The following is a 14,747-nucleotide window of genomic DNA, read 5'->3' on the forward strand; positions in this document are numbered from 1 at the left end:
AAAAGGGCACAATTCTTACACTACTGCCACTTTCTTGAGAATGTCACTTGTATTAACCTGCTAGAGGACAAAAGACACAGGTATTACCAACATCCTCCATCTTCATCAGTGACCATGAAGAAAATGCAAAACTCCCACAGGTAAGTTCCCAGGTCAGGAGAGCCGGAGATCTCAGGTTTCCTCAGGGGATTGCCAACCCTATTACTTGATTACTCCCACAGAAGCTATTGCTTCTATAGCTTCTGCCCCCCTCTCCTCCAGTCCCTTCTCCTAGCTGAGTAAAGGCCAGACAGGGGGCTTTAGGATAAGTCACAGCCTTAGCTAGGGTTGGATTCCTAGTAGGGACAAATGGATGCATCAGAAAATTTTGACTACATAGGGAAGGAAGAACAACCTTTAACACACTGAGAGCTTCTACTATGGAAAGCCTATTGACACACTTTATTTTAGTTCTAAGACAAGGTCTCCTTCCATAGTTCAGGCTAGCCTGAAACATGCAATCCTCTTGCCTCAGCCTCTCAAATGCTGGGATATTGGGAGTGTGCCATCACACTTAAGGAGTAGCCAGTGTGATTCGAAAGCCATATGGTAGCAATTGTCCAACTCTGCCAATGTAATAAAAAGGTAAATATAATCAATATATAAAGCACCGAACATGGCTACCACAATAAATTCTTGTGGGAATTCAAATATTTGTAGACCCTGAAATTTGAATTTCACATAGTTATTCTATCTCCAAATAAAGTTTTTATGCTTTGAAAGGTCTAAAACCAGGCTGGTGTGTAGTAACTTTCTTGGACACAAAGCCTTCTATCTTGATCTATCTTGGAGGGAAGCTTGTCAAGACACAAGGTGTTTGTGGCTCCCAACGCCACCAAGATGAATGCAGAGGTGTTGGAGAGGTGGAAAAGACGGAGGAGTGGAGAGGTTGTTTTGTTGTTGTTGTTTTTCTCTTTGTGTTTGTTTGCTTGTTTGGCTTTTCTTTTTAATTTTTCATTTAGGGGACCGCTGTGTGGGAAAGGGGAGGATATAGAGGTGAGCAGAATTGAGGTAAATGAGGTGACATTCCCAAAGACTCAATAAAGAAATTATGCTAAAAAACACATTGTTAAGTGAAAGTGAAGCACAAACAATTATGTTAGATTATTTCCTTTATAAAAATGTCCAGAATAAATAATCATATAGAGGCATAAAACAAATCAGCTGTTATTAGGGAGAGCAGATATGGGGAAACTGTTGGAGACAACAACTAAAGGGTGTGGAGTATCTTCTTTTTGTGGCAATGACAGTGCTCAGGAATTGTTTGTGGTGACCACTTCTCAACTCTGAATAAACCAGAGGCATTTATACTTAAGAAAGGGGGGGCACAGGATGCTCTAAGCAGAGGTGAAACATCACATACTGCAGGGAAGCTCACTGAGCTCAGGAAGTAAACATTCCGGAAGTCCCTGAAACTGAACAGATTCACTAGGCTTCCCTCTCCTCAAGCTTTTATGCAAGCTGCAGGGACCGCTGAGAGAGACTCTCAGACAAACAAAGCTGCGCAGAAGACACAGACATTAGCAGAGCTGCCTGGGAAAACCTTGTACCACCTGAACTGCCTGGAAAAGATGTATTCTAAACCATTGATCTGCCTGAGGCTGTGCAGTGTGCTCCAGGCTTCCAGCGTTCATCAGCTATCACCCATGCTGGGGTGGGCTTTGATGATGCAACTGTCTTTGAGTCATTTCTGCTCCTGTAATTAACTCCTCACCCATACTCTTATAAGTAACCCCAATAAAACTCATCAGTTCACCAACTTTGACTTCTGTGCTATCCCTACTTTTGTTTGTTACTGGTTTCCTATCTGGGGTAAGTAGGTGTTTGTTCATGTCTCCTAGGATTACTGTCACACAACAGCTGAGAATGTGACTCAATTGGTAATGTTCCTGTAACATAAGAACATAGACCCGAGCTCGGATCTCAAGAAACCGTGTAAAAAGCTGGGCACAGTGGTGCATGCCCCAGTGCTGAGAAGTCACAGACAGGAAAATCATGGATTCTTATTGGCCAGCCAGTCTAGACAAACCAACAAGCGCCAAGCCCAGTGGGAACCCTGTATCAAAATGTAATGGCAGAGGACAATCCAGAAAAGACCTGTGTCAGCCTTTGAATTCCATATGCACACATACTTGTACACTCATGTACACACACACACACACACACACACACACACACACACACACACACACACACACACCATTCTAAGCTTGCAGGCTGTATTAGAAGAGGAGACAGACCAGTTAGCCCAAGGACTCCTGGGTCTCCAGGCTAAAGCTCAGGCAAACAAGAGTGTTGGCTTTTAAATTAAGATTTTTCACCTATTTACAGGTCAGAAAAAAATCAATTTATCAGGTAGCAACCCTCCATCATTTTAATGAAATAAACTGAGATATCATGGTGCATTGCCCATAGGAAGAGCAAATACCGTTTTATTACATTTTGGTTTCACATGTGTACATGTAAAATTGTATTTCTTACTGAAGGTCAGTGTCCAAAAATTGGAACACCCTGAGTTATAATTGAACTTGTTTTGTTTTTCCTTCTTCTTGCTTCCTAGTTTACACTTGGTACTAAACAACATTGAAATGGACTTACCTCCCTGATCCGTGGGATAGCGGATGGTAAAGCAGACATCTCAGGACATCAAGGCACCTTGGCTGCTCTAGAAGATGTACAGCAATGGGGGTGTGACCAAAGGGCTTGTGCCCTGCAGACAGCCGTTGCTGTCTTGAGCAAGGCCTGAGTCCTTCGCTGGTAGGGAAGGGATTGAACCCAGCAGCATCTTCCTGGGTCTCACTTTGTACTGCCCCACCATCTCACTTCTACCTTCTCACTTTGCCCCAACAGCAAAACACATGTCACTCCCTTGTGTTCCGGTCTTCATTAGTGCATCTCTTCCTATAGCCCTTCTTACTTTCTATACCGTCCAGCTTTAGCTCTATCAAAATGTACTTGCTTTGAAGACTCTGTCTGAATACTATACTCACAAGAATTCCATCCCTGCTACACCCTGCCCTCCATACTTCAGGTCCTTCCTAACAACCTTGGCCATTATCTCCATCATAGTTCTAACATCACCTTATTTCCAAGATATCTCACCGTGTCCAGCTAATCTGGTGTGGGATAATCTCCATATGCTTAAGCCAACTGTGTACTGAAAGATTACAAAGATGAACCAAGTAGACTACAAGATTGGGCCTCTCTGATGAATCTTGTTTTGTAGTGTGATTCTGGAATCAGTGGATTTTTTTTTATCATTTTAACTAGTTTTAAAAACCTAAAAATAGTAAACAAACCACAGGAAGTATTTCTGACAATGGTGGTTAGTCCTGATTGTCAATGTGATCAAATGGAGGAATCCCAAGGCTGTGGTCAGGAACATCTTTGTGTGTGTCTCCGAGGGTTTTTCCAGAGACGGAAGAACTGCCTTAGATGTGGACATTATCCTGTGAGTTGAGTCCTGGACTGAACAAGACTGGAAAGGAGCAAGCTACATGCTTTCCAATTCCTTCTTCCTAATCTGTCCAGATGTGAGCAGGCAACCGCATGCTTCTGCTGCCACAGTCAGAGCTGAGAGCGCCTGTGTCTCCATGCCCTTCCCACCAAGATGGCTTACACTCTCTCAATCTATGAAAACAAACACCTTTCCCTTAATTGCTTCTTTTCCGATATACAACAACCATATGGGGATCTATCCCCAAGACAAAAGACTCACAGAGATATAGAGAAATCATACTCTATATTCAGTGGTCTTTTTGTATATGATAACTCTAGAGTTATGAAAACAGAAAAAAAGAAGATAAGTTAAAACAAGTCCAATTTGTCCAATTCTTTTAGGAGGGAACCAATCCTGCTAGCCTGGATGATAAAATGTACAAGTATAAATTAAACCCAGAGAGTTTAAATAAAATCTTGTAACTCCTGATTTAAATTGGAAACATCTGTATTAACTTGTGACCTATTTTCTTTTTTCTAAAAATTTGATATTTCCTAGTTGTGTTCACTGAAAAGATTTAGAAGTAACAATAACTTAATAACAACAATCACCTCTAGTTCCTGGGTTGTAGTCACTAGATACCATTTTCCATTAAAGGGAACAAGGACACCTTGAGCTGGAACATCTTGTTATGCCTAAAAGCAAGGCAGCTGCCAAAGATTACGGTGCTCTCAAATGCTGTGATAGCCAGCTTGAAGAGGCTCCCATTGACCGTAGATGAGATGGTTTGAACATTAAAAAATTACTACAGTAGATGGATATAAAGCAGGTACATAAATGTCTCTGAGTTTATGATAATACACCGTAGCTACTTTACACGCATTTTCATAAAACCTCCTTAGTTACTTTGGGAGATCCTTGGAACATGGACTCATTGTGCTGAGAACTGACACTAGTCTAGAAGTGCCTTGTCTTTCCTAATCATAGCCTAACAGCCATCAAATAGCTACTACTTGGTTCATTATGGAGGACACATAACTGGTAAGGCTGGTCAGAAGGACAGAATTGGCAAATCAGTTGTTTATCAACCCTAAAAAAGCAATGGAGACACAGTTCAGTGGTTGGGCATGAGCCAAGGCTGAGGTTTAGATTCCCAGTACTGTTAAAAACTGAGAGAGAGGAGGAAGGGCGATATAGAGGAGGGAAGGAGAGAGAGAGAGAGAGAGAGAGAGAGAGAGAGAGAGAGAGAGAGAGAGAGAGAGAGAGAGGAGAGAGAGAGAGAGAAGGAAGAAGAAGAAGCCACGGAGAAGCAGAAGAGATGGCTCAGTGTTGAGAGCACTTACTGCTCTGCACAGGACCTGAGTTCAGTTCTCAGCACCCATGCTGAGTAATTCACAACCTCTCATAACTCCAACTCCAGGGAGATCCAAATGCCTTGGGCACCTGCACTCACATGCACATACCCACACCCATACACATAATTAAAAATAAAATAAATCTTCAATTAAAAAATCTAGAGAGGGACTTAAGGGCTCAAGCTTATTTTTACATCAAATCTGAACTAACCAGAGTTAATAAGAACTACCTTAATCCCCCATGAAGAACTGATCCTCCAGTGGCCTGAGTAGCACTACATGGTCACCTTTTAAAGCTTCCATTACTCAACTTCACATTGCAGACCAGTGTGCATCCTGATAGGGTACACAGGGAGCATATGACATCACTATTAAACATTGTTACTGAGTATCACCCATCCCCAAAAAGTTCCAAAGAACCTTCATGAAATCAAATTCTAGATACAAGTCCCAGTTCACCGGAAATGTGGGGCATGGAGGAACACATGAGTAATCAGAATGACTCCACCAGTAATTAACCCCAAGTATTAAGTCCATAGGAGATTCTAATGTCCAAGGGACCCATTTTCATCCAGGAATAGCCTATTTTTTAAAAAAGAGAAACAATATAGGTGAGAAGATATTTAAGATACAGAGCAATTTTTGTGGTTCCCATTAAAAGGACCACAGTGTAGCACAAATCATAAAGCCAAGAGACATATCCTGGGGTTCAAGCTGAAGATCAGAAAAGCAAAGCAGCCAAGCCACCAGAGAGCTCTTCTTACCTTTTCCAAGGCTTGTGGCTGGGATGCTGTCCTCAACATGGCTGGAGACTAATTGCCAAATGAATGAATACTGAATCTACCTGAGACCCTGAGCTCTCCAGTCTTATATACCTCTCTAGTGCTGGGATTAAAGGCATGAGCTCTGTTTCTCTTTTAGACTGATTCACTCTCATGTAGCTCTGGGTGGCCTTGAACTCACAGAGATCCATCTATCTCTGTCTCCTGAGTCCTGTGATTAAAGGTGTGTACCACCACTGCCCAGCTTCTATGGTTGAGGCTAGCTTTGTATTCTGATCTTCAGTGGCTTTATTAGATCATAAACGATATATCACCACACTACAGGAGTTCACTGTACTATATTTTCAGCTCGTCTGAAAGTTTAGAAGTTCTGTGTCAATTAAAAAAGTCAAAGACTTGCACAAAGGTGTGGATCTTGCCTGGGTGCTGATTTGACTAAGTCAAGTTATTTAAGACAACCAGGGAAAATATCAGCGTGGTTTTCTTGTAAACTATTATTACTGCTGTTGGGTGTGGTCATTGTATTGCAGTTATATCTTATAAAAGGAAAAGTTCTTACTTACTAAAAGTAATTCATGTAAGAGTAATGCTAGGGCCATGTGGTTCAGAAGGGACCTGTTGAGTGCTACTAACATGAAGACCTTGCTTTTTTATTTTTGGAAACAGAATCTTATTATGTATCCCTGGCTGGCCTCACACTGCATAGCCTTCTGCCTTGCTCATATAAATGGTAATCTTGAACTTGTATTTTATTATTTTAGATGTGGGTGCTTAGCCTGCATGTATGTGTGCAGTGCCTCCAGAAGCCAGAAGAGGTCCTCTGATGTCTTGGAACTGAAGTTACAGATGGCTGTGAGCTGCCAGGTGGGTGCTAGCAACAGAACCCAGGTCCTCTGGAGAGCAGCCAGGGCTCTTAATCACTGAGCCATTGCTCCAGCCCCATAAGTGATAATCTTACAGGTATGCACTATCATACCTGGCTATCTTCTTTTAACTGGGAGAATATGAGATATTTCTAGACTCAGGTCTTAGTTTATACCAAACACACCTGCCAAGCAAGCCTGTGAAAATTAAATGAAATAATATCTACCTGAGTACCTGACATGTAGTTGATATTTAACAGAGATTTTTTTTTCTTTAATGTAAAAGGCTAACCCTTCAAAGACAGATGTACCCTTAACCAATGTCAGGGTCTCTCTCTGGACACTTAGAATATATTTTTCACACAGTTAATGACTAAGTTATTCCTTACATGGCATTAACTAAACCTCTAGTGTCCACGGGTCTAGAACGAATCATACTGGAAAGGCAAGAAGTAAGGAGAGACTTCACATTGTATAAATGGCAGGGCAGGATAAAGATGAGACAGCCCAAGTTGGTCATAATAGAAAGACTGAGTGAAGCAATAATGTATGGAAATGGCTCAGAACATGCCTGGTTCATGGTAATACTTACAAGCGTTTCTTATTGTCTCTATTATTATTAGAGATAACCTAGCAACACAGGTGCTTACGCTTCTGCACTTTCCTCCCTTTGCTGTTTCTCTGGCTTCCTTTCTGGTACCGAGGAGGTAATCTATAAATTGATATACTCTTTCTACACTGAGAAGGGATGACTCAATCTCTTAATTCACAGATTCTGCTCTTGCCTTGGATTCGAACCATTTTGAGTTTCCATTTTGACTGCATTATCACTAACAGTCTTTGACTCTCGTAGATAACAACTGCCTTGGCCATAATGATGAGGGAATCGATGGCCCCATGGGGTCCTCCCTCCAGCCTCATCCTGCTTCTCCAAGGGAAGTCTGGTCCTCATTGCTGCCAGTGGTAATCAGAGATGGGGATACGATTAGTTTTTTACTAATACGTGTAAGTTCTCAGAGCTTGGGCTGGCTGGCACCCTGGCAAGTCAGCTGGTGAGTGGATATTTTGTGCTGAAGAGGCTGCTTCTATGTCTTTCCCCTGAGCATAGGTTGCTGCTCAGAATAAATCCTTATGGATCTTGTCCTCAGTGAATTACCCCATGAATAGTCACTTTGGGCTTCCAGATGCTTCTAACAATGTGGACTCAGAAATACGACTCATGCATCATTCTAAGACAAACTGGCAGTTAGCCTGTGACCTGGGGACTATCAGTCCTGGAGCGAAATGTTTTACTGTCTCTACTTCAATTGCAGGAGCTTCACCTCCCTAGAGCCCTTGGATGTGGATTGCTCTGGTTTTGCCAGGCTGTAGCTGACAGGTTCTCACCAGCCCAGCCCTCTGGGTAGAGCCATGGTCAGCATGAAGCCTAGTTTCTGGGTCTGGCCAATACCTCTAGCAATTACCCAGATGTGCTGGTTCCAACATTACAGCAGAGCTTCCCTTGCTAGCTTTTCCTGGGGCCTAACTCCAGTTCTTCAGTGTCACAGCACTGTAAGTGAGTAAGGACACAAGTTGAGTAAAGGGTAATGTTGTCAGCTGGTTATTGCTTAGAGAAAAGCATCCTAAGAGGGTGGCTCAAAAAAGCCACCGGGCCAAATGTGCCAATGTTGTCAAGAACAGGTCAGGGTTTGGGTTTTAGAATGATCATGGTTGGAGAGCAGTGGAACCAAATGAAAGATGGTGGAAATATGGAGATACTACACTCTTCTCCAAATGTCGAGTAGCAACTCAGCTGTGAGAGGCCCAGCTGAAACGGTGACACTTTGCTTAGCAAGGTTGTCCGCCCAAACAGCCCAGACAACAATGGGTGCTCACCAGCACTCTACCCACTCACCTGACTCAGGGCCTCCAATTCAAGGTCAATATCCCACAGCTCAGATTCCAATGGCTCTGTCATTTTCTCTCCTAAACTTCTGTTTCCCCTCTTGTCATGGCTGTGACAGAATGTCTAACAAAAGCAGCAGAGGAAGAGCAGACTAGGTGGAGAGCTGGCTGGGCAGTTCAGAGCATCTGCCACTCTTCCAGATGACCCAAATTCTCTTTTCAGTATCCATACCCTCTTCTGGCCTCTATAGACACCAGTTTCCACATAGTTACACATGTGTCCAAGAGCTCCTATATTCCAATACTTACTAGCATTTTCTGAGGAAGATTAAAATATCCTAAGTCCTCACCTCCCACCTCCATTCCAGTGCCATCTCTGTCTCAGGCTTTTCTAGACAGTTTGCCCCTCACCGCTCTGCACACTTAGCTTGCTTGCCTATCTCCCCTATCTTTTTCTTCCTTTCCTCTTGTTTTTTGGGGGAGGGATGTTTTTAAACCTCTGTAGCTCCTTCTGCCAAGTCATTGTCTCCATTCTATTACTCCTCATGAAAAGTGTAGAGTAAGTTAATTTCACCAAAGAGAAATCTCCTTAGTTTTCTCAATAAATAGACATAGAAATAATGCCATAATGTATGAAGCACCTTAGCATAAATTATTTCATTTAGCCTTCCAATTTAATGCTGGGCTGTAGGGCATGGCAGGTAGAAAAAAAGGACAGGGGTAACGATTTAATATGCTGATGAGACACATGACCCAAGAAGTTAAATGAACAACTACAAGCCACAGAGACAGAGTATGTGGAAACCCTTCACTATGCAAATGTTAATAAAGGATTATGTTAATAAAATAAAAACACCCCAACTCTGTATATCAGACCGGTAAGCCGATGAGCTCTTTCTGCGTCAGCCCCCTTCCTCCCTCGGATGTGTGTCTTCTCCCAGTAAACTTGGCTGTTCACCAGGAGGTGCACCCTGTCAAAGGAACTTCCCTCACTTGGCTTGCTGTCCTGGAAGGAGTGAAGACATTCGAAAGAGAGTCACTTGTGCCCTTCCCTCTGGCTGTCAGACAATAGTGTCCAAGGCATTGGAATGCCCACAGGAACCCCATGCTGGGAGAAGGAAAGGCTGAAGGCAGGCTGATGGGGAATGTACTGTGTATGTTTATCTTATTGATTGTTAAATAAAATACTGTTTGGCCAATGTAACGGCAAGTTAGGCAGGACTAGGAGTCAAAGAGGATTCTGGGAAATGTAGTAGAGAAGTGCTGATCCAGGCAGGAAGTGACATAGCAAGGAGACTCATATTTAAGCGAAGGAGAAACAGGAAGGGTCCTCTTTTCCCCTCCGCTCCTGCTCCAGTGGCACAATGTGATCCACAGGCAAGGAGGGACGCCAATAAGGCGTCCAATAAGATAAGTCTTATAAAATATATAGATTTATGATATTTAAGACTGAGTTAACAGATGAGAAGTCCTAGTCATTGGCCAAGCAGCTTTGAACCTAATACAAGACTCTGTGTATTCATTTGGGCCTAACTCGGGCAGGCGGCTAGCATAAAGGACACATGTGGCAGTGGGGCTCAGGCGGCTTTTGGCAGAAAGATTTATCGTAAAAGCAGGCACCAGCCATAGAAGGAATTTGTCTCCCAACACAATTGCACACCGTTCTGACAACTTGTCAGCCCGCCTTGTAGGATGGCTTGGAGCCTGGACAATGATGGGTGGGTGATGGGTGGAACCACACCTTGACCAAGACTTCTTTGGTGTGTATATCTCTTGTCTTTTATTTAACAGAACCCTCATACCACAGCCCCTAAAGATGGGCTTAAAGATCACCAGACCTCCTTGTTTCTCTTCTAAAGGTCACATTGGAGACATCTCCTTTCTCTTTTTCTCACTATTATCATGGAGCTGGCATATTAAAATTGGGGGGTGGAGCCTAGCTTTTTAGGGCTACCAGGACTGTGACCTTAAAAACTCTGGTAGCACTATTACTTTATCTGTCTGTGCTCAGTTCTTTGTTCCAAGATATAAGAGCCAGGATCCTGGTCTACAGCCCTGAAACCTGATGACGTGAGGGGTGGTCCATAGCTTTACCCATGGATCTGGGAAGAGTTTATCTGTAGAGTCTATCATAGGCAAATTTGAGGTGTGTGAGAAGGCTTTGTGATCCATGAGAACCATAGTTATCAATTTAGGCCTGCAGAGCTGAAGTCCAGGCTGTCTTCCCATACCTGAGCTCCAGCCTACACCTATCCTCCCTACTTCTGCCCTCCCAGCTGCAACTAGCTGCAGCAAGCATGCATTTCCCCTTGCCTACTGTTCCTTCCCTGATTCAGGCCATTGCCAAATCTCCCCCCCCACTCTTACATTGACATCTGATTCCAAACTTCCTTCCCAGTTACTGAATGTCCCCTCAGTATTTTTACCTGTGGATGAGGTGGAGCTGTGTTTATTGTCAAGTACCGGGCAAAACTGTCACACATATAACTTTTGAACACCCCACTAAGCCTGAGGGATCTCTCATGGGAACCTTTTCACCTTTTTGTTTGTTCTGTTCTGTTTTGTTTTTCCAAGACAGGGTTTTTCTGTCTAACAGCACTGACTGTCCTGGAACTCACTTTGTAGACCAGGCTGGCCTTGAACTCACTGAAATCCACCTGCCTCTGCCTCCCAAGTGCTGGGGTTAAAGGCATGAGCCACCACTGCACACTTTCTTCTATAGCCATGGTTGCTCATGTTTGCAGATGTGATTCAAGAGCTGTGACCAGAAGCTCATATTTAAGGTAGTGTCAAGAGATCCTAGCTTCACTTCAGTGTGTGGTGTGTGGTGAGTTACAATCATTCATTTCTGCAGGTGTTACTATTACTTACACAGTTTCAATATAGAGAAAATTTGACAATCATTGAAGATTGTTTCAATCTTCAAACACAGCCTGGTTCCATTACTAGATGGAGCAATGAAAAAATAAAGCAACGCGCGAGTGCGCGAGCCCGCATGCGTGCTCGGGGGAGATAGTTCAGTTGGTACAGAGTTTTCTCTGCAAGCATGAGGACCTGAGTTCCATCCCCAGCATCAGTGTAAACGTCCAGGCATGGTACTACATGCTTGCAATCCCAGAATGAAGAGGCAGAGACAGGAGGATCCCTGGAGTTCACTTCTCAGCCTACCTAGTCTATCTGGGGTTTCAGTGAGAGACCCTGCTCCAAAAAATGAAGACAGTGGTTCCCGAGGAACAGCACATAAGGTTGACTGGCATGCATACTCTCACACAAACATCCCTGCACATACACAGACACACATGTGAGCATGCTCACACACCTTTACATACACTTAATTCAATGCCACCAGATGTGTTTTTAACCATTATAAATTAATGGCTAACTAAATACATGTGTATAAATGTATATACATGTATATGTGAATATGTATGCACATATATAGATAAATAGTAAACATATATGACCATTTCTCCATTTCTTGGAGAAATTTTGGTTTCAGAGACAAAGAAACCTGAGTTTATAATTAATTCCTTTTTAGTATAGAATAATATCTCATTATCAAAGCGAATCAGAGTATTTCTATCCATTCACCTACTAGAGGACAGCTTGGTGGCTTCCAAATTGTGGTAATAATGAATAAGGGTGCTATAGACATCTGTGTTCAGTTTTGGTCCTTTTCAGCTCACCTGAGTAAATAAAGAGGAGATCCACTGCTGGAGTTGTAAGCCTGGGTATTGCAGTGAGCACTTTTAGTATGCATTGTCTCGTTTTACTCAGAGCCAGGCCCAGTGTCACTTGAGCTCACAGCTTAGCAGCTGAGTCTCCAAGAGGTGAGTGGCTCATTGGAGGCCACCATGGTGAGACAGGGTTCTTCTAAATTGTAAGAGGAGGAGATCTCCTTCCCATTGTGGGAGCCCAGCTCCTGCCAGGACTAGACCCCTGTGGCTCAGAGATTTTTCTGGAAGCAGCCTCTGTCCATTGCCCATTGTTTCTACCCCTACACTAAGCTTCACAACGTCCTATCTTTGCATGCAAGGTGAGAAATGTATTTGAAACCTGGGAAGCAGGCTGAGTATCAGGGTGTCAGCCAAGGTGGATGGCCACAGGAGGGAAGTCTGAGATTTATCTCTCCCGTGAAAGACAAGAGACCCATAACAATAGGCAATCAATTGTCTTGTGAGTTTCTTCCTTTTTTAATGTATTGGGTTTTTGGTGTTTTTTTTTTTTTTTTTTGGTTCAAATTCTGTTCTTTTAGAAATTATTTGTTTAAAATCATTTCTTCCGAATTGCCTGTTTATACTCTCCTACACATAGTACTTTCTGTTTTCTGTACAGCGTGTCCTCTTCAGGGGACATGAAGAAACCATGCTAATAAGGACTATGCACATTTTGCTGTTCTATAATTTTTTGAAAAGAAAACAATTCATGAGAGAACAAAAGCTCTCAGAACCTAGGAGTTTTCTTTTGGTAAGATACAGGGACAGAAGGTGTGGTCCAGGCTGTCTTTTCACAGTTTTGGCTGAGGTAAAATTAGCCATCCTGAGATACTCCTGGCAAATAGGAGGGGGAAACTTCAGGAGGGTGTGGTCCTTCATTTTTTCTTCCCATCTTGTGCTTATTTCCCGAACTAAGGAGACAGATACAAAAGAAGGTGACCAAATGGCTTCCTGACTCCAGGGCCATCTGATCACCAGAACTTGTCTTACTCCCTTTGTTGTGTCTTATATCTGGCTATCCTCAAATTGTATCCCTTATAATAAAACAGTAGTCTTGTTTCAAAAATAAGCTTAATATTGAACAAGTAGGCAAGTATGTTGCTCACTGCATAGTGAGCCAACTAAGCTCAAGACAGTGAAACTATCTCAAAAAAATAAAACCATTACAGAAAAACTCACCTGATCAATATGCAAAGAACAAGAGATTGTGTGGTTCTTATGCCCAACTGACACATCCACTATACAATTCCCACACCGAAGGCTTGGGGGTTATAGGCAAAGAGACAAAACAATTGTGAGAGCCAGAGGAACAGAAAGTTTCTGTGAGACTGAGTCTCCTAGAAATGTCAGAGAAGCTGCACCCATGAAGTCTCATCCACCTGGCTTCCTAATCACGAACTGAACAACAGCAGTTGGCATGCTGACATGAAGGGGAAACCTCATGGGGCACCATCTGCAAGAGTCATCCCCCAGAGGAGAGTCCCCACGCTGGTTATCCAACACCAAGTGGTCAGTTCTGAACTCATACCCATACAAGTAGCATTTTTTCTTGAGCTTGGTTGGCTCACTATGCAGCCCCAGGCTGGGCACGAACTGTGGCAATCCTCCTGAATTAGCCCCCCTGTGCTGAGATTACAAGTATACACCACCACATACAGATTTGGGGGGCATTTTTAGGTAAAATAGTAATTGTTTCAACAGGAGCACTCAGTTGAACTCATAACCTGGCCTCCATCCTACTAAGTACCTAGCAGGCAGGAATGCCACTGGGCATGTGCCACCTCCTGGGAGGAGCGCTGAGGAATAAATAAGTCATTGCCAGAAGTCAGCAACTTAGAACACATAAACTTTTCACTTTGGAAATTTTCAGAATATTTTCCAATCTCCAGTGATTCGGTAACTGAAACTTTAAGGAATAAACTGCTGATAAAAAGGGACTGCTGTTTTTTAGTTAATTTGTTTACTTTACATAGTGACTGTAGTTTCCCTACCTTTCTCTCCTCCCAATTCCTACCCCTCCCCAAGACTGCTATATAATATATTGAATTTATCGCTTACTTCGTTAACTTGTTACTGTGCCAAGGATAATTTATGTTTTAACACAAGTGTGCTTATGCATATATATGTATGTATGTATGCATGTATGTATATGTTTTGGTATTAACTTAGCTGTAGACAGCCATTAGGGATCTTAGGATGTGTCCTCTTCAGACAAGAGGGGTCTGATGCCGGCTATTACTCATGTGTTCCTCCATGCCCCACATTTCCGGTGAACTGGGACTCGTATCTAGAATTTGATTTCATGAAGGTTCTTTGGAACTTTTTGGGGATGGGTGATACTCAGTAACAATGTTTAATAGTGATGTCATATGCTCCCTGTGTACCCTATCAGGATGCACACTGGTCTGCAATGTGAAGTTGAGTAATGGAAGCTTTAAAAGGTGACCATGTAGTGCTACTCAGGCCACTGGAGGATCAGTTCTTCATGGGGGATTAAGGTAGTTCTTATTAACTCTGGTTAGTTCAGATTTGATGTAAAAATAAGCTTGAGCCCTTAAGTCCCTCTCTAGATTTTTTAATTGAAGATTTATTTTATTTTTAATTATGTGTATGGGTGTGGGTATGTGCATGTGAGTGCAGGTGCCCAAGGCATTTGGATCTCCCTGGAG

Source organism: Cricetulus griseus, chromosome 2 (genome assembly GCF_003668045.3).
Source record: "Cricetulus griseus strain 17A/GY chromosome 2, alternate assembly CriGri-PICRH-1.0, whole genome shotgun sequence".
In the NCBI taxonomy this organism is placed as follows: Eukaryota; Metazoa; Chordata; class Mammalia; order Rodentia; family Cricetidae; genus Cricetulus; species Cricetulus griseus.